Raw genomic sequence first — 27,780 nt, forward strand, 5'->3', positions numbered from 1 at the left:
GCTATACAGTATGACCTTGTTGTTTATCCATTTTATATATAGTAATATGTATCTACTAATCCTAAACTCCTAATTTATCCCTCTCCCCCTTCCCCTTTGGTAACTATAAGTTTGTTCTCTGTCTGTGAGTTTGTTTGTTTTGTAAATAAGGTTCCCTGCTTTTTGATGGCAAAAATAAAAATGTGTTATTCTTTGTTACTGCTTCTAAATGTTTTTATACTGACATATATATGTCACACTACTGAATTAATATAAAAACATTAAATTTCGTCAAGTTCTGTGTGTGTGTGTATATATATATATATATGTATATCTCACACATTTGAAAACAAAACAAAATAATAAAATGACAACAAAGGTGCAACCAGCAAAATCAATATTATGAGAATTCTGTATAACAAACAACTTGCTTTCATTAACGAACAACGTACAGGGGAAATATAGAGGGGAAATTTTAAGCTAAAGGAATTTAAACATTTCCATAAAGTGCAAAGCATGATCTTATTTGAATCTTGATTTGAAGACACTGTAAGAGACAAAAAGAGAGATAGACAGAAAATATGAAAATCAGGGAAATTTGGACACTGTGATATTTCACAATATGAAAGAATTATTCCTCATGTTTGGGTATGTTAATCGTATTGTGATGTATATTTTAAAACAAAACCTTATCTTTTAGAGATATATTCTGAGAATATTAAAAAATGAAATAATAGGATGTTTGGGATTTGCTTCAAAATAATCCAGATTGGGGAGCATAGTATAGGGAAGGAAAAGTAATTCCCCCTCTACCCTTTTGAGTTCTTCACTAAGACCACTGAAATAAAAGACAGGTTAGAGGCGCCTTCAAGATGGCAGAGGAGTAAGACATGGAGATCACCTTCCTCCCCACAAATACATCAAAATTACATCTACATGTGGAACAACTCCAACAGAACACCTACTGAACACTGGCAGAAGACCTCAGACTTCCAAAGGAGTTTCTTCCCAAGGCAAGAAACTCCCTGCATACCTGGATGTGTGGCTGACAGGGACTTGGTGCTCTGGCCGGGTGTCAGGCCTGAGCCTCTAAGGTGGGAGAGCCAAGTTCAGGACATTGTTCCACCAGAGACCACCCGGCCCCATGTAATATCAAACGGCGAAAGCCCTGCCAGAGATCTCCATCCTAATGCTATGACTCAGCTCCACTCAACAACCAGCAAGCTACAGTGCTGGACACCCTATGCCAAAAAACTAGCAAGACAGGAACACAACCCCACCCATTAGCAGAGAGGCTGCCTCAAATCATAATAAGGTCACAGACACCCCAAAACACAGCACCAGATGCAATGCTGCCCAGCAGAAAGAAAAGATCCAGCCTCATCCACCAAAACACGGCACCAGTCCCTGCCACTAGGAGGCCTACACAACCCACTGAACCAATCTTACCCACTGGGAGCAGACACCAAAAACAATGGGAACTACGAACCTGCAGCCTGAGAAAAGGAGACCCCAAACACAGTAAGTTAAGCAAAATGAGAAGACAGAGAAACACACAGCAGTTGAAGGAGCAAGCTAAAAACCCATCAGACCAAACAAATGAAGAGGGAATAGGCAGTCTACCTGAAAAAGAATTCAGAATAATGATAGTAAAGATGATCCAAAATCTTGGAATGAGAATGGAGAAAATACAAGAAACGTTTAACAAGGACCTAGAAGAACTAAAGAGCAAACAAACAATGATGAACAACACAATAAATGAAATTAAGAATTCTCTAGAAGGAATCAGTAGCAGAAAAACTGAGGCAGAAGAATGGATAAGTGACCTGGAAGACAAAATAGTGGAAATAACTACCACAGAGCAGGATAAAGAAAAAAGAATGAAAAGACTTGAGGACACTCTCAGAGACCTCTGGGACAACATTAAATACACCAAAATTGGAGTTACAGGGGTCCCAGAAGAAGAAGAGAAAAAGAAGGGACTAAAAAAATATTTGAAGAGATTATAGTTGAAAAAATCCCTAATATGGGTAAGGAATAGTCAAGTCCAGGAAGCCCAGAGAGCCCCATACAGGATAAATCCAAGGAGAAACACACCAAGACACATATTAATCAAACTATCAAAAATTAAACACAAAGAAAAAATTTAAAAGCAGCAAGGGAAAAACAACAAATAACATACAAGGGAATCCCCATAAGGTTAACAGCTGATCTTTCAGCAGCAACACTGCAAGCCACAAGGGAGTGGCAGGGAGTGGAAGGAAGTGACATATTTAAAGTGATGAAAGGGAAACCAAGATTACTCTACCCAGCAAGGATCTCATTCAGATTCGACGGAGAAATTAAAACCTTTACAGACGAGCAAAAGCTAAGAGAACTCAGCACCACCAAACCAGCATTACAACAAATGTTAAAGGAACTTCTCTAGGCAAGAAACACAAGAGAAGGAAAAGACTTACAATAACAAACCCAAAATGATTAAGAAAAGGGTAATAAGAACATACATATCAATAACTACGCTAAATGTAAATGGATTAAATGGTCCAACAAAAAGACACAGACTTGCTGAATGGATACAAAAACAAGACCCGTATATATGCTGTCTAAAAGAGACCCACTTCAGACCTAGGGACACATACAGACTGAAAGTAAGGGGATGGAAAAAGATATTCCATGCAAATAGAAATCAGAAGAAAGCTGGAGTAGCAATTCTCATATCAGACTTAATAGACTTTAAAATAAAGACCATTACAAAAGACAAAGAAGCACACTACATAATGATCAAGGGATCAATCCAAGAAGATATAACAATTGTAAATATTTATGCACACAACATAGGAGCACCTCAACACATAAGGCAAATGCTAACAGCCATAAAATGGGAAATCGACAGTAACACAATCATAGTAGGGGATTTTAACACCCCACTTTCACCAATGGACAGATCATCCAAAAGGAAAATAAATAAGGAAACACAAGCTTTAAATGATACACTAAACAAGACGGACGTAATTGATATTTATAGGACATTCCATCCAAAAACAACAGAATACACTTTCTTCTCAAGTGCTCATGTAACATTCTTCAGGATAGATCATATTTTGGGTCAAAAATCAAGCCTTGGTAGATTTAAGAAAACTGAAATCGTATCAAGTATCTTTTCTGACCACAATGCTATGAGACTAGATATCAATTACAGGAAAAAAAATCTGTAAAAAATACAAACACATGGAGGCTAAACAATACACTACTAAATAACCAAGAGATCACTGAAGAAATCAAGAGGAAATCAAAAAATATCTGGAAATGACAATGAAAACACGATGATCCAAAGCCTATGTGATGCAGCAAAAGCAGTTCTAAGAGGGAAGTTTATAGCAATAAAATCCTACCTCAAGAAACAAGAAATATCTCAAATAAACAAACTAACCTTACACCTAAAGCAATTAGAGAAAGAAGAAGAACAACAAAAAAAACCCCAAAGTTAGCAGAAGGAGAGAAATCATAAAGAAATCAAAATCATAAAGATCAGATCAGAAATAAATGAAAAAGAAATGAAGGAAACAGTAGCAAAGATCAATAAATCTAAAAGCTGGTTCTTTGAGAAGATAAACAAAATTGATAAACCATTATCAAACCATTGCTCATCAAGCAAAAAAGGGAGAAGACTCAAATCAACAGAAGTAGAAATGAAAAAGGGGAAGTAACAAGTGACACTGCAGAAATACAAAGGATCATGAGAGATTACTACAAGCAACTATATGCCAATAAAATGGACAACCTGGAAGAAATGGACAAATTCTTAGAAAAGCACAGCCCTCCAAGATTGAACCAGGAAAAAACAGAAAATATAAGCAGACCAATCACAAGCACTGAAATTGAAACTGTGATTAAATACCTTCCAAAAAACAAAAGCCCAGGACCATATGACTTCACAGGGAAATTCTATCAAACATTTAGAGAAGAGCTAACACTTATCATTCTGAAACTCTTTCATAATTTAGCAGAGCGAGGAATACTCCCAAACTCATTCTCGAGGCCACCACCACCCTGATACCAAAACCAGACAAAGATGTCACATAGAAAGAATACTACAGGCCGATATCACTGATGAACATGGATGCAAATATCCTTAACAAAATACTAGCAAACAGAATCCAACAGCACATTAAAAGGATCATACACCATGATCAAGTGGGGTTTAACCCAGGAATGCAAAGATTCTTCAATATACACAAATCAATCAATGTGATACACCATATTAACAAACTGAAGGAGAAAAACCATATGATCATCTCAATAGATGCATAAAAAGCTTTCAACAAAATTCAACACTGATTTATGATAAAAAACCCTCCAGAAAGTAGTAATAGAGGGAACATACCTCAACATGATAAAGGCCATATATGACAAACCCACAGCCAACATCATTCTCAATGGTGAAAAAGTGAAACCATTTCCACTAAGATCATGAATGAGACAAGGCTGTCCACTCTCACCACTATTATTCAACATAGTTTTGGAAGTTTTAGCCACAGCAATCAGAGAAGAAAAAGAAATAAACGGAATTCAAATCGGAAAAGAAGACGTAAAACTGTCACTGTTTGCAGATGATATGACACTATATATAGAGAATCCTAAAGATGCTACCAGGAACTACTAGAGCTAATCAATGGATTTGGTAAAGTAGCTGGATACAAAATTAATGCACAGAAATCTCTTGCATTCTTATACACTAAGGATGAAAAATTTGAAAGAGAAATTAAGGAAACACTCCCATTTACCACTGCAACAAAAAGAATAAAATACCTAGGAATAAACCTTCCTAAGGAGGCAAAAGACCTGTATGCAAAAAACTATAAGACACTGATGAAATAAATTAAAGATGATACAAACAGATGGAGAGATATACCATGTTCTTGGATTGGAAGAATCAATTGTGAAAATGACTATAAAACCCAAAGCACTGTACAGATTCAAAGCAATCCCTATTACCAATGGCATTTTTCACAGAACTAGAACAAAATCTTTCACAATTTGTGTGGAAACACAAAAGACCCCAAATAACCAAAGCAATGTTGAGAAAGCAAAATGGAGCTGGAGGAATTGGGCTCCCAGACTTCAGACTACACTACAAAGCTACAGTAATCAAGACAGTATGGTACTGTCACACTGGCACAAAGACAGAAATATAGATCAATGGAACAGGATAGAAAGCCCAGAGATAAACCTACACACATATTGTCACCTTATTTTTGATAAAAGAGGCAAGAATATATAATTCAGAAAAGATAGCCTCTTCAATAAGTGGTGCTGGGAAAACTGGACAGCTACATGTAAAAGAATGAAATTAGAACACTCCCTATCACCATACACAAAAATAAACTCAAAATGGATTAAAGACCTAAATGTAAGGCCTGATACTATAAAACTCTGAGAGGAAAACATAGGCAGGACACTCTATGGCATAAAGCACAGCAAGATCCTTTTTGACCCACCTCCTAGAGAAGTGGAAATAAAAACAAAAATAAACAAATGGGACCTATGAAACTTAAAAGCTTTTGCACAGCAAAGGAAACCATAAACAAGACAAAAAGACAACCCTCAGAATGGGAGAAAGTATTTGCTAATGAAGCAACTGACAAAGGATTAATCTCCAAAATATACAAGCAGCTCATGCAGCTCAATATCAAAAAAACAAACAACCCAATCCAAAAATGGGGAGAAGACCTACATAGACATTTCTCCAAAGAAGATATACAGATTGCCAACAAACACATGAAAGGATGCTGAACATCACGAATCATCAGAGAAATGCACATCAAAACTACAATGAGGTATCACCTCACACCAGTCAGAATGGCCATCATCAAAAAATCTACAAACAATAAATGCTGGAGAGGGTGTGGAGAAAAGGGAACCCTTTTGCACTGTTGGTGGGAATGTAAATTGATACAGCCACTGGAGAACAGTATGGTCGTTCCTTAAGAAACTAAAAATAGAACTACCATATGACCCAGCAATCCCATTACTGGGCATGTACCCTGAGAAAACCATACTTCAAAAAGAGTCATGTACCACAATGTTCATTCCAGCTCTATTTACAACAGCCAGGACATGGAAGCAACCTAAGTGTCCATCAACAGATGAATGGATAAAGAAGATGTGGCACATATATACAATGGCATATTACTCAGCCATAAAAAGAAACGAAATTGAGTTATTTGTAGTGAGGTGGATGGACCTAGAGACTGTCATACAGAGTGAAGTAAGTCAGAAAGAGAAAAACCAATACCGTATGCTCACACATATATATGGAATCTAAAAAAAAAAAAAAAAAATGTTCTGAAGAACCTAGGGGCAGGACAGGAATAAAGACGCAGACACAGAGAATTGACTTGAGGACATGAGCCGGGGAAAGGGTAAACTGGGACGAAGCGAGAGAGTGGCAATGGACATATGTACGCTACCAAATGTAAGACCAATAGCTAGTGGAAAGCAGCCACATAGCACAGGGAGATCAGCTCAGTGCCTTGTGACCACCTAGGGAGGTGGGATAGGGAGGGTGGGAAGGAGACTGCATGAGGGAGGAGACATGGGGATATATGTATATGTATAGCTGATTCACTTTGTTATACAGCGGAAACTAACACACCATTGTAAAGCAATTATACTCCAATAAAGATGTTAAAAAACAACAAAGAAAGACAGGTTAATAAGAGAAAACCAAACAGAAGTTTATTAACATGTATAACTCATGTATATATGGGATATACTCGGGGAAAACCATTAACTCTATGAGATGACTTAAACCACAACCTTAAATACTGATACCATCTTCAACTAAAGACAAAAGAATGAAGAGGAGTGGGGAAGGGGGTAGCCAGTTATGGGAAGTTACCAGGAAAAGCAAGGGTAAGATTGGTAGGCAGATTTAAGTCGGTGCCTTCTCTGCTGATAAGATTCTCTTGTGATTTAGTCATCCTTCTCTTTCTGGTACTGAGAGGGAGACACCCTTACAAATAGAGATTTCCTTCATAAAAGTAAATTTCCCTTAAAAAGAGTAACTCTACTCTTGTTTTCAGAACTTCTCCTGTATCTGCTGATTATCAAAATAATCAGCTCAAAATAATTCTTATGCTAAAGAGACATTTTGGGGTGGCATAGTCTGCTACCCTTCAGTAGGGTGGTACAGAAGAAACAAGACTGGCCAAGAGTTGATAATTATTGAAGCTGTAAGAGGGACCCATAGGGGTTCATTATACTATCATCTCTACTTTTATATGTGTTTGAAATAATTAAAAAACAAGTGAACAAATAATAACACAAGAAAATAGTTAGAAAATTTAAATGAACAGAAAAGTATAAAATGAAAATTAACACCTTCCTTTGACTTTACCTCACTTCCTACTCTCCAAAAGTAAACTGTAGTTAATAGTTTTCTGTATATATTTCTAAAAATTTACTGTAAGCATATACCAGCAATTTGTAAAGGAGAACTTCCTACCTTATATAAAAAAAAGTGGCTGCATACTATTTCGTTTTAGAGATGCAGTTCATTTGGCCATGCTCCATGTATGGGTTTCAGATTGTATTCTGTTTTTGTTGTATTTGCTACTAAACATTGTCCAGTGAATTGACTCTCAGTAACTTCAGATGCATGTTAATTCCAAGTTTCTTTCAGAAACAAGTTACTCATTGGTAACTTTGTGTTTTTTGCATAATGAAGAACTAAAACCCACAAGAAAAGAAGCCTTTGTGTAGGACCCTAAAGACAACACAGAGACTGTAGTGGGGATGGAGGTAGGGGACAGCACTGAGATAACACTTCCAGAGTGAGGTCCACAGACCCCACTCATGTACTTGTTAGCACCTTCCCTGAGAGTCCTTCAGATCTCCTAGCAGGACAGAGCTGTAAAAGCTACAGAAGCAGGGATCTGATGCAATAGCAGCAGCTCTGGCAGTTCAAACGAAATTTGTACTTATCTGCAGTAGTCACCTGATGAAGTGAACAAAGTGACCACAGAAGAATCAAAGGTAACAGAATTCTAAAAGCAAAGCCTGCATATACTTTCTTTATGCTGCCCCAAACACAAGGGATGATACTTATTTGGATAGTGCACTGCCATTGAGGGGAATAGGACATGATTCATGAACTCCAAATTGTCCCTAGAAATTTTCTGGGGAATCAGAAATAAAGCAAAATAAGAGATAAAACTATTATGAACCTGTGACCCATTGCCATCTCTGGCCACTTTTTTCTTTCAGAGAAAATGATACAGATAATTTTTTTTCTTTTCTAAACTACTCTAAATTTTACAGTAAGACTATAAATCTCATTTCTTTGTGATTTTAATTCACGTATCCTGGATGACAAAATATTGAGCACTTTCTTTGATGAAATTAATGGTGTTTATAGATCATCCTTTGTGAAATGTGAAGTCTTTAACACTTTTTTTTTTCTTTATAATTAGGTTGATTGTGTTTTTGGTATTGCATCATAGTAGTTATGCTTTCTTCTGGAAGTTTTATAGTTTTAACTTTTATGTTTCGGTCTCAAATAAATTTTTATTTCATGTGAGATAGGGTTTGAGGTTCACATCCTTTTCCTTATGGCCATCTAGTTGTTACTGCAACATTTGTTGATATTTTCCCCATTGAATTGCTTTTAACTCTCCATTTAAAATCAATTAATCATATAAATGTTCATCTATTTCTTTCCATTAAATGGATTTTAAAAAAGAGTATAAATCTCAACAGATAATAGTTTTAATATATGCTAATACAGCTTATAGGTGGAATAAAGTTTCTCTTCAAAATATAAAACTATGATAGATGATATATACATATAAAGTAGCACACAAGATCATCATAAAAACTTAGATCTAGGCACAGATCAAATAAAATCAATGTTTTGCCTTTTAGGAAACATGAACAATCTCAGAACATTTTTACTTTGTAAGTTAAACTAATACAATGATAATAATAGCAGTAACAAATCCTAAGAAATCCACTGAGAAAACTACTAGAACTAATAAGCTCAGCAAGGTTGCAGGATACAAGATAGATCAATATACAAAAATCAATTGTATTTCTACACAGTAGCAGTGAGCAAACCAAAAATGAAATTAAGAAAACAATTCAATTTATGAGAGCATCAAAAAGAAATAGATATTTGAGAATAAGTTAAACAAAAGAAGTACAAGATATACTCTGAAAACTACAAAACAATGTTGACAGAAGTTAAAAAAAAACTAAATAAATGGCAAGACATCCCATGTTCATGGATCAAAAGACTTAATATTTTTAAGCTGCAATACTCCCCAAATTGATCTAGAGATTCAGCACAATCCTTATTAAAATCTCAGATGACTTCTTTGCAGAAATTGATATGCTGATCCTAATTCACATGGAAATTCACAGTGCTCAGAATAACCAAAACAGTCTTGAAAAAGCAGAACAAAGTTGAATGTTTGATACTTCCCAGTTTCAAAACTTGCTACAAAGCTACATTAATCAAGACAGTATGGTACTGGCAAAAGGATGTGGAAATAGATAAATGGGATAGAATTAAGAGTACAGAAATAAATTATCATGTTGCTGGTCAACTGATTTTCACCAAGTGTGCCAAGGCAATTCAATGGGGGGAAGAACAGTCTTTTCAAAAAGTAGTGCTAGGACAATGGAATATTCACAAGCAAAAAGAATAAAGTTGGATCCTATACCTTACACTACATCCAAAATTTAACTCAAAATGGATCAAAGAGCTAACTAAATATAAGGCCTAAAATGATAAACCTGTTAGAAGAAAACAAAGGCATAAATCTTCATGACATTGATTAGGCAATGGTCTCTTATATACGACACCAAAAGCACAAGCAACAAAAAGAAATAAACTTGATAAACATCATCAAAATTAAAAATGTTTCATCATCAAAGGACACCATCAAGAAAGTGAAAAGTCAGCCCACAGAATGATTGAAAATATCTACAAATCCTACATCTGATAAAGGGTTTGTATCCAGAATACATAAAAGTCACTTACAAATCAACAATAAAAGATAAAAAATCCAATTAAAAATTGGCACAGGATCTAAAATGACAGTTCTCCAAAGAACATATACAAATGGGTGATAAGCACAGGAAAAGATGCTCAGTATCATTAGCCATCAGGGAAGTGGAAATCAAAACTATGAGATATTACTTTACACCCACTAAAATGACTATAATAAAAAAGACAGATCATAACAAGTGTTAGTGCGGATGTAGGGAAATTGGAACTCTCACACACTGCTGAGTAGGAATGTAAAATGGTGAAGTTGCTCTGGAAAGCAGTCTGTCAGTTCCTCAAACAGTCAAATATAACATTAGCATAAGACCAGCAATTCCATTCCCAGGTATATATCCAAGAGAAAGGAAAACATATGTCCACACAATAACTTATACATGAATGTTCATAGCAGTATTATTCAAAATAGCCAAAACAGAAACAACTCAAATGTCCATCAACTGATGAATGATCAACAAAACTGTGGTATATCCATGCAATGGACTACTATTTGGCAATAAAAAGAAACCCTGTGTCCGTTAGTGGTCATTCTCCATTTCCCCTCCCTGCCCCCTGGAAACCATTAATCTGCTTTCTGTCTCTATGGATTGCCTATTCTGGACATTTCATAAAAATGGAATCATACAATATGTAGCCTTTTGTATCTGACTTTTTTCACTTAGCATAATGTTTTCAAGGTTCACCCATGTTGTAACACCTATCAGCACTTCATTCTTTTTTATGGCTCAACAAAACTGAAAGGGTCCATATGGATAAAACTTGACTGATCTAAATGATCAATATGATAGTTACAAAACTATTAATGATAATGGATATTTCTCACGAGATATAGGTTAGCTATTTTCTTAAAATTTTACAAGGAAGACCTTTTAATGCCAGATCACACTCATGAACCAAAGGGCAAAGACTTGAAAATAAGCTAATGGGGATATCCCAAAGGGAAGTGACCAATGGCAAATGATTATTTGCTGGGGAAAAAAAAAGGATAAAGCATTTTTGTTTAATATGGAAGAAAAATAAAAGAGGGACAATGAGGATATTTATCATCCATCCATTCATTCATTTGACATTCATTTAACCTAACACTAAGAATGGAACTAGGAACTAGGGAAAAGATAAAGAATAAGATATGGATGCTGTCTTTGAGGCCGCAGTAGAAAACATAAGTAGGATGAGGTAATTAATTGTGGGCTGCAATGGAAACATGTATAGAGTGCTCAGGGATCCCATCTGAGGGATGGATTACTTAGTTCTGCATGGAGGGAATGGGAAAGCATACCAGCAGGGAGCAGTTAGCTTAAAGGCTATGTGGATTCTTATCAGGCAAAGAGGAGAAATGGTATTCCAGGCAGAAAACCACACCCACAGGTACAAAGGACTGAAGAAGAGGAGTTTGTGGAATTAACTCTGCTGAAGATGAGTAGCTTAGGGCCAGGGTATACAGACCCTATGTGCCATTACCCTAGAATTCCCCTTTATCCTGAGCCTAAAAGAAATCAGTCATGCAGAAAAATCTCAACCTGCCATGGGTGATTAGTCAGAGAAGCTATGACATACACAAAGCACTGTGTTAGGTGTGTTCAGAGTGAAATTTGGAAAGAACATATGTAATAACAATATTAACAACACCACCCAGAAAACTACTATAAACAAAACACCAAAGAGCGCAAGGCTCTTCAGAAATGGATTCCATGTTACCCACTGCTGTACAACTTCCTGATAAAGACTTAACAACAAAATGGATTTGGAGAAGTACATGCTCATTTGGCTACATTAAATGGAAAAATAAATCTCATTCCCACCTAAATCCCAAAAAGGAGATGTGGGTGTGTAATATGCTACCTAATCCCTTTTGCCTGGCCTAAAATTGGCTAATTACAGCAACATGTGAATAAACGGCACAAAGATATAACTAACTGGAACAGAGAAAGGAACAAGGGTGTCTATTTATTTTGACTGTACCCTGAGCTCTGCTAAGAAGACATTCCAATCTCCATCTCTTCATCCTTGAAAAGAGCTATTTAGCTAACCTTACTTAGAGGATATCACTGTCTTTGGCCATCTTTTGAGTTTGGTCCCAACTTTCTTGAGCAAATTTGATAAAAAAAAAAATTAACTTGAGTTCTGGGCTGATGTTTCCATCTGCAAAATGGGCAGAAATAGCCTTCCTACCTACTACTTTCCTTGCACAAGGGCTAATGAAGAAAAATATGGGCAACTATTTGGGCAAAGAATTTGAGATCTATGGATCAAAAGTGAAATATAAACCAAGTGAAGTGTTTATTTACATATGGGGATATTTTGAATTACAGAGCATTACTCTTTATCAATCCAAGGGCTAACTACTACTATTTCCCAGATAACCTTTAAAAATTACTTCCTTTAGAAACCATAACCAAAATGAAAAGACAACCCACAGCATGGGAGAAAATATTTGCAAATGAAGCAACTGACAAGGGATTAATTCCCAAAATATACAAATAGCTCATGCAGCTCAATATCAAAAAAAACAAATAACCCAATCAAAAAAATGGGTGGAAGATCTAAATAGACATTTCTCCAAAGAAGACAGATGGCCAAAAAGCACATGAAAAATGCTCAACATTGCTAGTTATTAGAGAAATGCAAATCAAAACTACAATGAAGTATCACCTCACACTGGTCAGAATGGTCATCATCAAAAACTCTACAAACAATAAATGCTGGAGAGGGTGTGGAGAAAAGGGAACCTTCCTACACTGCTGGTGGAAATGTAAACTGGTATAGCCACTATGGAGAACAGTATGGAGGTTCCTTAAAAAAATAAAAATAGAATTAACATATGAATATGGGGATATATGTATACATATAACTGATTCACTTTGTTGTATAGCAGAAGCTAACACAACATTGTAAAGCAGTTATACTCCAATAAAGACATAAAAAAATAAAAGAACTTTTTTAAAATGAGAAAAAAAAAAGAATTACCATATGACCCAGCAATCCCACTACTGGACATATACCCAGAGAAAACCATAATTTGAAAAGATATATTCACCCCAATGTTCATTGCAGCACTATTTACAATAGCCAGGACATGGAAGCAACCTAAACGTCCATCAACAGAGGAATGCACAGAGAAGATGTGGTACATATATACAATGGAATATTACTCAGCCATAAAAGAGAATGAAATAATGCCATTTGCAGCAACGTGGATGGACCTACAGATTATCATACTAAGTAAGTCAGACAGAGAAAGACAAGTATCATATGATACCACTTATATGTGGAATCTAAAAAGATGATACAGGGCTTCCCTGGTGGCGCGGTGGTTGAGGGTCCACCTGCCGATGCAGGGGACACGGGTTCGTGCCCAGGTCCGGGAGGATCCCACATGCCGCGGAGCGGCTGGGCCCGTGAGCCATAGCCGCTGGGCCTGTGCGTCCGGAGCCTGTGCTCCGCAATGGGAGAGGCCACAACAGTGAGAGGCCCACGTACCACAAAAAAAAAAAAAAAAAAAAAGAGGTTAAAAAGATGATACAAATGAACTTATTTACAAACAGACTCACAGACTTCAAAAACAAACTTATGGTTACCAAAGAGGAGAGGTGGGGGAGAGGGATAAATTAGGAGGCTGGGATTAACATATATACACTACTATATATAAAATGTATAATCAACAGGGACCTATTATATAGCACAGGGAACTCTACTCAGTATTCTGTAATAACCTATATGGGAAAGGAATCTGAAAAAGAATGGATGTTTGTATATGTATAGCTGAACCACTTTGCTGTACACCTGAAACTAACACACTGTAAATAAACTATACCCCAATATAAAATAGAAATTAAATTTAAAGAATTACTTCCTTTAAGAGTGGTAAAGAGGTACTGGATACGGTAGTATGCCTATGCCACCTCACCTAGCACCTAACAACTGTAAAGACATGTATTTGTTTATTTTGAAAGCTCTTAGTGATAGGAAGATTTATTAGAGAAATGAAACACTTGACCTCTAAAAGCTCAAAGAACTCTGTTTTTGTTGCATTAGTTTCGCCAGGAGAATTCTGAATGTGTTTGCATTCTATCAGTTGACAGTGTGAGTCAGCCTGTCCCAAACCGGTTTTCTAACCAGAAAATTGAGAAGTTTGATGACACATTTAGGTAAACATGCTCATTGGATGAAGTTATTTAAAATATTATGGCCTTTTAAATCCTCTCTAAGCCTCTGAAATCCATATAGGTTTTTAGACAAGATTTAAGTTCATATGAGTCAAAGAGTAGAAATTACATATAAACCAACTCTATTAAGAATTCAATGGATTCTGGATAACTAAGAATGTCTAATGCTTGAAAGAGCAATGAAGATAATCTGACCCCAAAATGAAGCCTTTAACTGTTAAGTAATCAACCTTATTTCTAGTTAAAATTTCAGCTCTAAATACAGGTTTTACCCCAAGAACTGAAATTTCTCATCTGTTCTGGTCAGATGACGACAGCTCTTTGTTGACAGTGATAAATGAACTCTGACTGTGAAAGGTTTACTAAAGTGAGAGTTGTAGACCATGACTCTCATCACCTACTCTCCATGTAATCTGAGGATTCAATAGGCAGCTGAATGCAAATGGAACCAAAATGTGGCAAAATATAAGTCAAAGTTATCTAAATTAACTAGAACTGATAGCAACAGTGTTATTACAAGAGTTAACTAAAATTTTCAGTGTGATGGACTTTTTAATCCACAAAGATCAAAGGCATATAACACACGAGCCACGTGTAGAAAGCACAGACCATAAACCTATACAGGGATTTTTTTTTTTTTTTTTTTTTTACTGTGTGGAGGGTTGGTGCCCCTAATGCTGTATTATTCAAGGGTCAACAGTATATTCCTCTTCTGACATCCTATTTTTAGCCATAATATTACTTCTTCATGCAAAGAAGACTCTTCAGGTGAATCCACCCATTCTCTTGTTCTGGAGAGTTTCTGCTTTACCTAAAAAGAAATCTTGCTCCTGCCATGAAAGAGTGTTTCTGCTCCAACATTTAACTTCTGATTATTCACTGTTACCCTAGGGAGTAAATTCATAACAAATAACTAAGGTACAAGGGAGTGGCTCTACAACCTTTTGATGCTGTGATTCTCACTACTCCTAGTCCTTCCCTCCTGCTCCAAGGGTTCCTCCATTGATATACGAAACACACACACACATAACCCAGAACTCACTTTATCTTGAAGGCAGCACCACCAAACCCTAGGTCAGATTACCTCTGCTCCATTCTCTGATGTTGGGCCAGATAGAGAATTTTATAAACAGAGACCAGAATTTGAAACAGGTGGCCCTCTGCATTTCTTTCACTGACAGCATCAACTTCGAGCTCCTAAATTTTGACACAGTAACTATCTACTTGTGTAAGAAATGCTTCAACAGAACATTCAGTTCTTAAACATTCCAGGAAATCATTTCTTTGTAATACCCCCTTACACACACACACACACACACACACACACACACACACACACACACACACACACACAGGCAGTAATAGTCCCTCAATAATTAAAAAAAAAAGCACAGAATAGATAATTGGTAAATTATTCATGAAGAGGAACTGGGGTCAGAGTGATCCACATAGACCTTTAATTAAATGCCTGAAACTAAGAACTCCATTAAGAGAAAGACCACACACATCCAGATACAACATGAATCCTTTTTTCTGTAGAGACAGTAGATTCTACTTTGTACATTCTATACAAAAACAATACAAAGAAAAATTCTTTATAAACAACTTGATAATTAGTGATAATATTAATAGTAACAATAGTTGTATTTTACTGAATGTTTACCATCACTGTGCCAAGCATATGAGATGAATTATCTCATATAATCCTCATAACAATCTTTTAAAGTAGATACTGCTATTGTCCACATAATATTCAGATAATCAAAGTGAAGCTTAAGGACATTACATAACTTTCCAAAAGTTACAATTGCAAGTAACTGTAGAGAAGTATCAGAACTCAGGTCTCACTGACTCCTGAATCAGAGCTCTTAAACTTTCTCTGCCAGTGGCTCCCCAAATTAAGTAAGTGATCATCAGAGTTGCCAGGGGAACTATTTAAAAATACAGATTTCTGGGCCCAAACCCAAATATCCTGAATCAGAATCTCCAATTGGGGCATTTGGAAATAGGAATACAATGACATCTCAAACATGGTTTAAACGTTCTTTTAATATGTCAAGAAAACCCGACTGAAGCTAGTTGTCACATAGTTGTCTATGTCAATTCATCGGCTTTTAAAAGAAAATACCATCTTTTTTACCATGTGAACCTCTTCTTACTATATAGCAGACAGAAAGGTCTTGTTTGCTGAAAGGTCAAATGAGGTCATGGTCACACTATGTCAGCAATTATGATCAGATAGCCAGCTGCACAGGCTATGTTATGGAAGGTGAAAGTGATACAGCACAACAAATCTGCTGATTCAGAACTGCTGAGTCAGGTGATGAAAGGGAAAAACCTACAACCAAGATTACTCTACCCAGCAAGGATCTCATTCAGATTTGATGGAGAAATTAAAACCTTTACAGACGAGCAAAAGCTAAGAGAACTCAGCACCACCAAACCAGCATTACAACAAATGTTAAAGGAACTTCTCTAGGCAAGAAACACAAGAGAAGGAAAAGACTTACAATAACAAACCCAAAACGATTAAGAAAAGGGTAATAAGAACATACATATCGATAACTACACTAAATGTAAATGGATTAAATGGTCCAACAAAAAGACACAGACTTGCTGAATGGATATAAAAACAAGACCCATATATATGCTGTCTACAAGAGACCCACTTCAGACCTAGGGACACATACAGACTGAAAGTAAGGGGATGGAAAAAGATATTCCATGCAAATGGAAATCAAAAGAAAGCTGGAGTAGTAATTCTCATATCAGACTTAATAGACTTTAAAATAAAGACCATTACAAAAGACAAAGAAGGACACTACATAATGATCAAGGGATCAATCCAAGAAGATATAACAATTGTAAATATTTATGCACCAAACGTAACAGCACATCAACACATAAGGCAAATGCTAACAGCCATAAAAGGAGAAATCAACAGTAACACAATCATAGTAGGGGACTTTAACACCCCACTTTCACCAATGAACAGATCATCCAAAATGAAAATAAGGAAACACAAGCTTTAAATGATACATTAAACAAGACGGACGTAATTGATATTTATAGGATATTCCATCCAAAAACAACAGAATACACTTTCTTCTCAAGTGCTCATGCAACATTCTTCAGGATAGATCATATCTTGGGTCACAAATCAGGCCTTGGTAAATTTAAGAAAATTGATATCATATCAAGTATCTTTTCAGACCACAACGCTATGAGACTAGATATCAATTACAGGAAAACAATCTGTAAAAAATATAAACACATGGAGGCTAAACAATACACTATTAAATAACGAAGAGATCACTGAAGAAATCAAAATATATATAGAAACAAATGACAATGAAAACATGATGACCCAAAATCTATGGGATGCAGCAAAGCAGTTCTAAGAGGGAAGTTTATAGCAATACAATCCTACCTCAAGAAACAACAAACATCTCAAATAAACAACCTAACCTCACACCTAAAGCAATTATAGAAAGAAGAACAAAAAAAACCGAAAGTTAGCAGAAGGAAAGAAATCATGAAGATCAGATCAGAAATAAATGAAAAAGAAGTGAAGAAAACGATACCAAAGATCAATAAAACTAAAAGCTGGTTCTTTGAGAAGATAAACAAAATTGATAAACCATTAGCCAGACTCATCAAGAAAAAAAGGGAGAAGACTCAAGTCAATAGAATTAGAAATGAAAAAGGAGAAGTAACAACTGACACTGCAGAAATACAACGGATCATGAGAGATTACTACAAGCAACTACATGCCAATAAAATGGACAACCTGGAAGAAATGGACAAATTCTTAGAAATGCACAACCTTCTGAGACTGAACCAGGAAGAAATAGAAAATATAAACAGACCAACAACAAGTATTGAAATTGAGACTGTGATTAAAAATCTTCCAACAAACAAAAGCTCAGGACTAGGTGGCTTCACAGGTGAATTCTATCAAACATTTAGAGAAGAGCTAACACCTATCCTTCTCAAAATCTTCCAAAATACAGCAGAGGGAGGAACACTCCCAAATCCATTCTATGAGGCCACCATCACCCTGATACCAAAACCAGACAAAGATGTCACAAAGAAAGAAAACTACAGGCCAATATCACTGATGAACAGGGATGCAAAAATCCTCAACAAAATATAGCAAACAGAATCCAACAGCACATTAAAAGGATCATACACCATGGTCAAGTGGGGTTTATCCCCAGAATGCAGGGATTCTTCAATATATGCAAATCAATCAATGTGATACACCACATTAACAAATTGAAGGATAAAAACCATATGATCATCTCAATAGATGCAGAAAAAGCTCTTGACAAAATTCAGCACCCATTTATGATAAAAACCCTTCAGGAAAGTACGCATAGAGGGAACCTACCTCAACATAATAAAGGCCGTATATGACAAACCCACAGCCAACATCATTCTCAATGGTGAAAAAATGAAACCATTTCCTCTAAGAACAGGAACAAGACAAGGCTGCCTACTCTCACCACTATTATTCAACATAGTTTTGGAAGTTTTAGCCACACAAATCAGAGAAGAAAAAGAAATAAAAGGAATCCAAATTGGAAAAGAAGAAGTAAAGCTGTAACTGTTTGCAGATGACATGACACTATAAATAGAGAATCCTAAAGATGCTACCAGAAAACTACTAGAGCTAATCAATGGATTTGGTAAAGTAGCAGGATACAAAATTAATGCACTGAAATTTCTTGCATTCCTATACACTAAGGATGAAAATTCTGGAAGAGAAATGAAGGAAACACTCGCATTTACCATTGCAACCAAAAGAATAAAATACCTAGGAATAAACTTTTCCAAGGAGGCAAAAGACCTGTACGCAGAAAACTATAAGACACTGACGAAAGAAATTAAAGATGATACAAACAGATGGAGACACATACTATGTTCTTGGATTGGAAGACTCAACAGTGTGAAAATGACTCTACTACCCAAAGCAATCTACAGATTCAATACAATCCCTATCAAACTACCAATGGCATTTTTCACAGAACTAGAACAGAAAATTTCACAATTTGTATGGAAACACAAAAGACCTCCAATAGCCAAAGCAATCTTGAGAAAGAAAAATGGAGCTGGAGGAATCAGGCTCCCGGACTCCAGACTATACTACAAAGCTACTACAGTAATCAAGACGATATGGTACAGGCACAAAAACAGAAATACAGATCAATGGAACAGGATGGGAAGCCCAGAGACAAACCTACGCATATTTTGTCACCTTATTTTTGATAAAGGGGGGCAAGAATACATAATTCAGAAAAGATAGCCTGTTCAATAAGTGTTTCTGGGAAAACTGGACAGCTACATGTAAAAGAATGAAATTAGAACACTCTCTACCACCATACACAAAAATAAACTCAAAATGGATTAAAGACCTAAATGTAAGGCCTGATACTATAAAACTCTGAGAGGAAAACATAGGCAGGACACTCTATGACATAAAGTACAGCAAGATCCTTTTTGACCCACCTCCTAGAGAAATGGAAATAAAAACAAAACTAAACAAATGGGACCTAATGAAACTGCAAAGCTTTTGCACAGCAAAGGAAACTATAAACAAGACCAAAAGACAACCCTCAGAATGGGAGAAAATACTTGCAAATGAAGCAACTGACAAAGGATTAATCTCCAAAATTTATAAGCAGCTCATGCAGCTCAATAACAAAAAACAAACAACCCAATCCAAAAATTGGCAGAAGATATAAAAAGACATTTCTCCAAAGAAGATATACAGACTGCCAACAAACACTTGAAAGAATGCTCAACATCATTAAACATTAGAGAAATGCAAATCAAAACTACAATGAGATATCATCTCACACCAGTTAGAATGGCAATCATCAAAAAATCTAGAAATAATAAATGCTGGAGAGGGTGTGGAGTAAAGGGAACATTCTTGCACTGCTGGTGGGAATGTGAATTGGTACAGCCACTATGGAGAACAGTATGGAGGTTCCTTAAAAAACTACAAATAGAATTACCATATGACCCAGCAATCCCAGTACTGGGCATACACCCTGAGAAAACCATAATTCAAAGAGTCATGTACCAAAATGTTCATTGCAATTCTATTTACAATAGCCGGAGATGGAAACAACCTAACTGTCCATCATCAGATGAATGGATAAAGAAGATGTGGCACATATATACAATGGAATATTACTCAGCCATAAAAAGAAACGAAATTGAGCTATTTGTAATGAGGTGGATAGACCTAGAGTCTGTCATACAGAGTGAAGTAAGTCAGAAAGAAAAAGATGAATACCGTATGCTAACACATATATATGGAATTTAAGAAAAAAAATGTCACGAAGAACCTAGGGGTAAGACAGGAATAAAGACACAGACCTACTAGAGAATGGACTTGAGGATATGGGGGGGGGGGAAGGGTAAGCTGTGACAAAGCGAGAGAGAGGCATGGACATATATACACTACCAAACGTAAAGTAGGTAGCTAGTGGGAAGCAGCCGCATAGCACAGGGAGATCGGCTCGGTGCTCTGTGACCACCTGGAGGGGTGGGATAGGGAGGGTGGGAGGGAGGGAGATGCAAGAAGGAAGAGATATGGGAACATATGTATATGTATAACTGATTCACTTTGTTATAAAGCAGAAACTAACACACCATTGTAAAGCAATTATACACCAATAAAGACGTAAAAAAAAACATAAAAGAAAAAAAAACCCGAAATATACAAGCAGCTCATGCAGCTCAGTATCAAAAAACAAACAACCCAATCCAAAAATAGGCAGAAGACCTACATAGACTTTCTCCAAAGAAGATACACAGATTGCCAACAAACACATGAAAGGATGCTGAATATCACGAATCATCAGAGAAATGCAAATCAAAACTACAATGAGGTATCATCTCACACCAGTCAGAATGGCCATCATCAAAACATCTACAATAATAAATGCTGGAGAGGGTGTGGAGAAAAGGGAACCCTCTTGCACTGTTGGTGGGAATGGAAATTGATAGAGCCAGTATGGAGAACAGTATGGAGGCTCCTTAAGGAACTAAAAATAGAGCTACCATATGACCCAGCAATCCCACTACTGGGCATATATCCTGAGAAAACCATAATTCAAAAAGAGTCATGTACCACAATGTTCATTCCAGCTCTATTTACAATAGCCAGGACATGGAAGCAACCTAAGTGTCCATCAACAGATGAATGGATAAAGAAGATGTGGCACATATATACAATGGCATATCACTCAGCCATAAAAAGAAACGAAATTGAGTTATTTGTAGTGAGGTGGATGGACCTAGGGACTGTCATACAGAGTGAAGTAAGTCAGGAAAAAAAAAAAACCAATACCGTATGCTCACACATATATATGGAATCTAAAAAAAAAAAAAGGTTCTGAAGACCCTAGGGGCAGGACAGGAATAAAGACGCAGACACAGAGAATGGACCTGAGGACATGGGGAGGGAAGGGTAAGCTGGGACGAATTGAGAGAGTGGCATGGACATATGTACACTACTAAACATAAAATAGATAGCTCGTCTGAAGCAGCCGTGTAGCACAGGGAGATCAGCTCGGTGCTCTGTGTCCACCTAGAGGGGTGGGATAGGGAGGGTGGGAGGGAGACACAAGAGGGAAGAGATATGGGGATTTATGTATGTATATGTATGGCTGATTCTCTTTGTTATAAAGCAGAAACTAACACACCATGGTAGAGCAATTATACTCCAATAAAGATGTTAAAAAAGAAAAAAAAAAGAACTGCTGATTCAGAACCTCACCAAAGAAAAGGCACAGAACCAATGTGGAGAGAGAGCTTAAATTTCCAGCAAAGCTACACTCATTACATGAGCAGATCAACATTTCTTAATATTAAATATACAGTTTTAATTAGCTCCTGAAAAATTCACTTTTTGTCTAGTTTATTTATTCATTTATTTCAAAATACTTATTGAGCGCCTACCATGTGCAAGGCACCAGACCAAAAAAATTACCCTTGCCCTCAGGAGCAGAAAAGCATTCAGGTGGTAGAAAAAGAGGTGAGCACTAATTAGGGGATAGAATTAGGCTTCATGGAAAAAGTAACATTTGAGCTACCTTTATTATTTAAATAACTTGAAATATTATTTAAATAAATGAGCTCTACTCCATGAGATCATTCAGAGTGTTGTGCATAATCAAAGCTGTAACCCTACTATGTCTCTCTTAGAGATGACCATCTCTTCTATTCACATTCCATCAATCCAATCCAAACTCACATAGCCGCTTCTCAATACAGGGAAAGCTAGAAATACTTGGCTGGGCAGCCATATATGCCCAGGAGGAGAAAAAACCAATTGTTGTTTTAAAGATAACTAACAAGTCTGCCACAACCTTAGCACAAACCACTTAACCTCTCTGTGCCTCAGTTTATCTTTATGTTCTTGAAGAGGGTAACAATTTCTTGAAAAGGACATAAGAGCACCAATCATAAAGGATTAATAATTAGACATTATTAAAATGAATAACTTCTGTTAATCAAAATATAACAATAATCAGATGAAAAGGCAAGCCACAGATTGGGAGAAGATATCTGCATATGTATAACCAACAAAAGGCTAACATCCAGAATATATAAAGAACTCCTAAAAATCAATTAAAAAGAAAAAACTGGAAAACCAATAAGAAAAAGGAAAAGACTTAAGGACACTTACTTGGAAATCCAAATAAGCATGTGAAAAGGTAGTTCAACATTATTAATCATCAGAGAAATGCAAACTAAAACTATAATGATACCACTGCAGCCCTACCAGAGGCTAAAATTAAAAGGACAACATCAAGTACTGATGAAGAACTGAAGTAACTAGAACTTGTATATATTTCTGGTGGCAATATAAATTCCACTTATATGAAGCTGAATTTTCATTAATATGAGCATTCACTTGCATGAAGATCAAAATAGCAAACTAAATTATGGTAATAGAGGTCAAAATGGTGGTTAGTTCCTGGGAGGAAAGTGGATATCAAGTGGAAGGTGGCACAAAGGAGGCCTGCTGCAGACATGGACATATTCTACATTTTGATCTGGATAGTGTTTAAACAGGTATATAAATATGTAAAAACTCATCAACCTGTACATTTAATATTTGTGCACATTAATAAATATAAATTATACCTCAGTAAAAGAGAAAATGGAAAAACAGTGTTTATAAGTTGTGAAATGAGGTATGCTACACATTCTGAAGATGCAAGAGGTAGAAATGACTAGACTCTACAACTCTTATCAGCCTTGGTGACAAGAAGATTGTTTCTAATAACAATTGGTTCTAATAACAGCAAAGCAGAAAGATTGGGAGAGGCAGATGAGTTTGGTTTTGGAATGATGTGCTTGAGAAACTGAGAAGACATCTAGGAGTAACTGCACACATGAGACCAGACAGAACTCAGGCCAGCAGTGGCTAAAGACAGAGAGATTTGGGAGTTCTGGCCCAGAGAGGCAAGTTGAAACAGCAGGCATAGTTTAAAATACCTAGGAGGAAGTAGTATAGAAAGCAAAGGGCTAAACTGTCCTAGCAAATGCCGACATTCAGAGGAAAAGAAAAGGTGAATAAGCTATCAAGGAAGGTAGAAAGAAGCAGTCTATGATATAGAAACAGAATTTAAAGAGCCCAGTGTCTTAGAAGCCAAAGGGAGAATTTCAAGGAGTGGGTAGGTGGCTAACTGTATTAACTGGCCTAGAGAAGTAGCAGAGGATGAAGCTTGTTGGACCTGATGATGAAATCTCCAATGACCTCTGAGAAAATAATTTCATCAGAATAGCAGGTGCTGAAACCAGATCTGAAGGAAGCAAAGAGTGTGGTGAGGATGTAGACACATTGAGTGTAGTGATATTCTTTCAAGAAATTCATCAGGGATGGGAAGGGAAAAAAGAAACTGTTCACTTGTAGAAATAGTAAAATTGAAGGAAAAGGGCCAATTGAGACTGAAAGATGATGGAGCCAGAGAGGGACGAGTAGAGAGCCAAGTCCCAAAGAAGACAAGTGAGCATGGGAGGCAAGGAAGAGATAGTCACTACAGACACTGATGGGGAGTTAAAATAAGCATGAATCTCGGGTTGACTGAGAAGCCAGGAGCAGTCATAGAAGAATAGGAAAACAACTGCAAAAGAAACATATGTAAACCTCTAAGCTTCCTAGGTTTGGAATAGGAAGATGTCAAACTAACAAAAATTAATGTTTGGAAGGTTCTTTGACCTCATTTTAATGGAACCACCTATCTTAAAAGAGCATGTTAGGGCTTCCCTGGTGGCGCAGTGGTTGAGAGTCCGCCTGCCGATGCAGGGGAAGCAGGTTCGTGCCCCAGTCCGGGAAGATCCCACGTGCCGTGGAGTGGCTGGGCCCGTGAGTCATGGCCGCTGAGCCTGCGTGTCCGGAGCCTGTGCTCCGCAACAGGAGAGGCCACAGCAGTGAGAGGCCCGCATACCGCAAAAAAAAAAAAAAAAAAAAGAGCATGTTAAAGATATTTTTAAAAGGTCCTATTTTAATTTGGTCATTGAAAAATACCAGTGCCAAAAAATGAAATAAATTTTTACCAGGCAGGTTCTACTATATACTTAAAGTGGTTATAAATACTTGATTGGAAAGCAATGTTTTTCTCTTCCTCCTGAAAGATCTATTCCAAGATTAGGAACAAAAATACCAGCAAATGATGGAAATAACAAAATAAGCATATTCTAATGGTTAAACAATCTGGTCTATGGTCCTTACAGACCTTTCTTTATAGTGAGAATAAAAACCACACACTTATCATGAAGAGCAACAATAACAAAAACTTTCGTCACACTTACTGCTGCCAGAAATGCAAAGTGCTTCTCTGAAAACTGGGCAACTCAAGCCAGGTAAACAGATTAAAGCCCACTCAGACTCTGAAGTAGGAGCATTTGCTTGGAAAAACAAGATGCATATCTCAATAGTTACTTTTCCTGGCCAAAGATCTTGCTTAACTCAACTAGCTTGGGCTTGTTTCCATTACTTGAAGCCATACTTTTTAAATAACAAATTAAGAGTTTTTCATTTAGGACAAATTAGTACAAGCAAATGAAGCAGCAGGAACAAGAGCTTTATTTCATTATTTCAGCCTGGGAAATAGCTGTGCAGTTCTCTGTGTGAAGCACCTTAGTAAGAACAGAAGCAAATACTTTTTTCGGTCAGGTCACTGATCCAACCCGCCCAGGATCCCTGTCTCTTATGGTAGCTGTCAAGGAAGCCTTGTAGGGGCCTGTGAAGATGCAACCTTAAATGATGAATTACCCTTAATAGCTAATTTGCCAATTTTGGATTTTATCTGTAAGTAACTCTTCTAAACCTACTTCTTTTTTAACCCACCCAACCAATATGGCAAATGCTTTAAAACAAGCACAGGTACACACAAACACACAGTGCTTACTATATGCCAGCTATTGTTTTAAGTGCTTTTCACTTAATCCTTAATCCTCATAACAGCTGTACAAGATAGGTATTATTATTAGCAGCACTTACAGATGAAGAAACTGAAGACTGGGAAGATAAGGTGCCTAAGGACACAGAGTTAGAAATGGGCAAAGGGCTGAACTGAACCCAGCAGTTTGACCATTTGTCTATATTCTTAACCATGAGGCCATATCGCCTCTAGTGCACTGCTCTTTGAGTAAACCCATTTCCTTCAAGACTCCAATTCTAACAATTCTAGGTATGGGTAAACAAGTGTGTTTGCCCTGCCACACTGCTTATGATTTTATATATTTTATACCCTTTTTTTCTTCCAGTGTTATTGAGATATAATTGACATACAGCACTGTATAAATTTAAGGTGTACAGCATAATGATTTGACTTACATACATTATGAAATGATTATCACAGTAACTTTAGTGAACATCCATCATCTCATACAAATATGACATTAAATAAATAAAAAAAGGTTTTTTCCTTGTAATGAGAACTCAGGATTTACTCTCAACAACTTTCATATATAACATACAGTAGTGTTAATTATATTTACAATGTTGTACATCCTTAGTACTTATTTATCTTAAAACTGAAAGTTTGTACCTTTTGACCACCTTCACCCAATTCCCCCTCCTCCTACCCCCACCTCTGGTAACCACAAATCTGGTCTCTTTTTCTATATAGGTGTGTTTGTTTGTTTTTGAAGTATGACTGACTTAAAACTCTATGTTAGTTCCTGGTGCACAACATAGATCTGATATTTCTATATATTTTTAAATGATCACCATGATAAGTCTAGTTGTTATCTGTCACCTTACATAGATATTATGTAATTACTGACTATATTCCCACACTGTACATTTTATACCTGTGGCTTTTATTTTGTAACTGAAAGTTTGTATCTCTTAATCTCCCTCACTTATCTCACCTATTTCTCTCCTCCCCCCACCTCCCTCCCCTCTGTTTGTTCTCTGTATCTGTTTCTGTTTAGTTGTATTTGTTCATTTGTTTGTTTGTTTTTTAGATTCCTCATATAAGTGAAATCATACAGTATTTATCTTCCTCTGTTTGACTTATTTTACTTAGCATAATACCCTCTAGGTCCATCCATGTTGTTGCAAATGGGAAGACTCCATTCTTTTTTATGGCTTAGTAATACTCCATCATGTATATATACGACATCTTCTTTATCCATTCATCTATTGATGGGCACTTAGGTTGCTTCCATATCTTGGCTATTGTAAATAATGCTGCAATGAACATATGTGAGTGCATATATCTTCTTGAATTAGTGCTTTCTTTTCCTTTGGATAAATAACCAGGAGTGGAATTGCTAGATCGAATGGTAGTTTACCACTCTGTTTGCACTTATGTGAAACCTCCAACGCTGGTTAAACCTTTTTTCAGGACAGGTAACTAGTATGGCAGAAAACATAACATTTGGATATGCTACATTTTAAATAAAAAATAAGATCATGCTATTAATTTAGTGTGAATCCCTTCCCATTCTGTTGACTTGTTAGCCCTTTCTGGCTGTCCAGTTTCTTCCCTGGTCAAAACTATAGTTTTCAGATGTAGCTTGAATTACCACTCTTCACACCATTTTCCATCTTAGAATGGGCTAACAGCTAGATACCCTTATGCATCAGGATAATTTCCTTAGGAATGATAGTCTATCACCCTGTTATGGAATCACTCTGAAGGTACTTAATTTTCACTACCTTTTCCATGTCTTCTCATGGAACTGCACCTGAAAAATTGACTCTTATCATGTAAGAGATGAGTTCAACAAATACCTTTGAGCACCCACACTTTCCTAGGTGCTGGGTGTGCCACAAACTGTCACGAGTAACCCCATACTTTTGGTTGGGGTTACAGGAGACCATGCCTCCAAATGCCTACTCAAAAAATGCCACATACAGTATATGTGCATGCCACATATAGTATATATTTCATCAGTGAATTAAACTGATGAAAGTGCTTCCTAAAAATGTCTAATCTAACATTGTATATATCCTCATTACTTAGGAGGTCGGTGAAAGCAAGCCTATCATTTAAATATTTTGCTCCTAAAAAATAAAATGTAGTT

General features: G+C 36.6%; 1 protein-coding gene across 3 annotated transcripts in view; it reads right to left on the bottom strand.

Moving 5' to 3' along the window:
• CMSS1 (cms1 ribosomal small subunit homolog) overlaps positions 1-27,780 on the bottom strand; it is a 379,245-nt gene that overhangs the window by 269,014 nt on the left and 82,451 nt on the right. The gene's annotated exons all lie outside the window — the stretch shown is intronic.

This window comes from Stenella coeruleoalba (assembly GCF_951394435.1).
Source record: "Stenella coeruleoalba genome assembly, chromosome: 5".
NCBI lineage: Eukaryota > Metazoa > Chordata > Mammalia > Artiodactyla > Delphinidae > Stenella > Stenella coeruleoalba.